The sequence below is a fragment of the Marmota marmota genome, unplaced genomic scaffold (genome assembly GCF_001458135.2).
Source record: "Marmota marmota marmota unplaced genomic scaffold, marMar, whole genome shotgun sequence".
NCBI lineage: Eukaryota > Metazoa > Chordata > Mammalia > Rodentia > Sciuridae > Marmota > Marmota marmota.
This window is the reverse complement of record NW_026000222.1, coordinates 16,467,537-16,469,873: the sequence shown is the minus strand read 5'-3', so window position 1 is coordinate 16,469,873 and position 2,337 is coordinate 16,467,537. Positions and strand designations below refer to the sequence as shown.

The 2,337-nt window shown below is 38.2% G+C and overlaps 1 protein-coding gene and 1 pseudogene across 1 annotated transcript in view; both read left to right on the top strand.

The window, feature by feature from the left end:
• Positions 1-2,337, top strand: part of Nfatc3 (nuclear factor of activated T cells 3) — a 101,529-nt gene that overhangs the window by 51,068 nt on the left and 48,124 nt on the right. The gene's annotated exons all lie outside the window — the stretch shown is intronic.
• On the top strand, positions 349-438 carry LOC125613172 (annotated as a pseudogene).

The following is a 2,337-nucleotide window of genomic DNA, read 5'->3' as shown; positions in this document are numbered from 1 at the left end:
TGGGGGCGGATTTTGGGGGTGGAGGTGCTGGGGATCAGGTCCTCATGTATGCTCTGCAAGTGCTCTACCACTGAGCTACATCCCAAGCCCCAGTGTTTTTTGTTTTGTTTTGTTTTTAATTTTTAATAGCTTTTTTTCTTCAGCTTTTTTTCCCAATCACATATGGGTTTTCTTTTTTGGAACACTTACTTTCTACTTCTGTTTAAGTAGAGAGGTGAGAAAGAATAGTGTACTTCAAAAACTGTTTTGGTTGATTAAGAAATATTTCAGAATTAAAACATTGTGTGTGTGTATGTATACGTGTGTGTGTGTGTGTATGTATAGAGAGAGAATGTGCATGCATGCACAGTGCTTCCATAGTACATATGATAAAACTGAAATAATATGAAGATGATTAGCATGGCCTCTGTGCAAATTTGTAAGTTGTTCCATATTTTAAAAAATAGATGTATATACCCATCTTAAATTTAAAAAGGGGAAAGAAAAGGTAATTGATGTGTTAGTTTTCTTTCACTGTAATAGATAACCTAATATAAATCAACTTAAAGGGAGGAAAGGTTTATTTTGGCTCACAGGTTTGGAAGTTGGGATCCCTGGTTAATGACTCAGTTGCATTGGGCCCATAGTGAGGCAGCACTTCGTGTCAGGAGTGTATGGCAGAGGAAGCTTCTCAACTCATGATAGCTGAGAAACTAAGAGAATGGTAATAGAGTTCTAGTATCCCCTTCAAAGCATGCTGCCAGTGACCAAATTTCCTCCTAAGCCCCATCTCTTAAAGTTTCCACTACCTCCCAGTAGCACCACAGGCAGGCGATCATTCCTTTAACACATGGACCTTTGGGGTACACTACCTCAAACTATAGCAAGATGTATTGTGTTCTTGCCAAATATTAGTTATTATATTAAATTGCCTATCTTAAAATGATCCTATATGTTTTAGATGATACCATACTCAGCTACTGACAGGTTTGGTAGTCCAGAACATTGAGATTCAACCAGGTGAAGTAACTTGTCCAAATTTGATCAGTGACTGGGTATAGCCATGAACTCCTGTGATCCTAGTAACTCAGAAGGCTGAGGCAGGAAGATCACAAGTTCCAGGCAAACCTTGGCAACTTAGACTGTCTCAAAGTTAAAATAGGGCTGGGAAAGTGGCTCAGTGGTAGAGGGACTCTGGATTTAGTCCCCATTACATTTTCCTGCCCATCCCCCCAAAGTTCCAGAATCTATCATTTACAATGATTATTAAAGGACCCTACTATTGATAGCAACATCAGAAGTTTAAAGAAGTATATTTTTTCCAGGTATAATAATGTAATGAGACAACATAATCGTCTTGACTTGTGAGCAGAGGCATTTGTACTTCTCTTTAGTGTATTTGTGAACAGTTTTCTTTTTGGTTCCCCATTGATGATCTCCTTAGAGGAAGATGTTAACAAGCACCTTGTACTAGGGTTTATTAAAACTTCTGCCTTTGTGAACATGGATAATAATGATCACTTCTTCCTAAAAGTGAAGTTGCAAAACACCCATATTGTTGCAAACACTCTCAGTAGGTTATCTGACAGGACCCATTTTGTGTTAAATATACCAGCAAGGGGTGAGTTTTAAACTTCTGTCCTTATGAAAATTACTGATAAATCATTAATTTAAAAGCCCCACTGAATTATTTTCTTTTTTTAATATTTATTTTTTGGTTAGACACGATACCTTTATTTTGTTTAAATTTATTTTTTATGTGGTGTTAAGGATTGAACCGAGGGCCTCACGCATGCTAGACGAGTGCTCTGCTGCTGAGCCACATCCCCAACCCCACACTGAATTATTTTCTACTGAAGTAAAGTGTCCATTGGTATCATATGGCTTGTAACCTGGTCTGCTATGTGCAAATATATGAATTCTTGATGATTTGACTGCAGGGGAAGGAGTTGTCAGTGTTTATAATAAACATTTTATGAAAAAAAAATCTTAGGGACTGGAGTTGTGGCTCAGCGGTAGAGCGCTCACCTAGCATGTGCAAGGCCCTGGGTTCGATCCTCAGCACCACATAAAAATAAAAGTATTGTGTCCAATTACAACTAAAAAGAAAAATGTTAAAAAAAATCTTTAAAAATTTTACTGCAAAGAAACTGAGGCTTAGATTAAATGATGTGACTCAGAGCTCAAGTTAATGGCAGAGGTATTCTAGGTCTCTTGGGTTTTGAGTCTATAATCCTTTGTTTTAATAAATCTAGTATGTAAGCTGGATGTGGTGCACACCTGTGTCCTGGCAGCTGGGGAGGCTGAGGTAGGAGGATTTCAAATTCGAGGCCAGCCTCAGCAACTTAGTGAGACCCT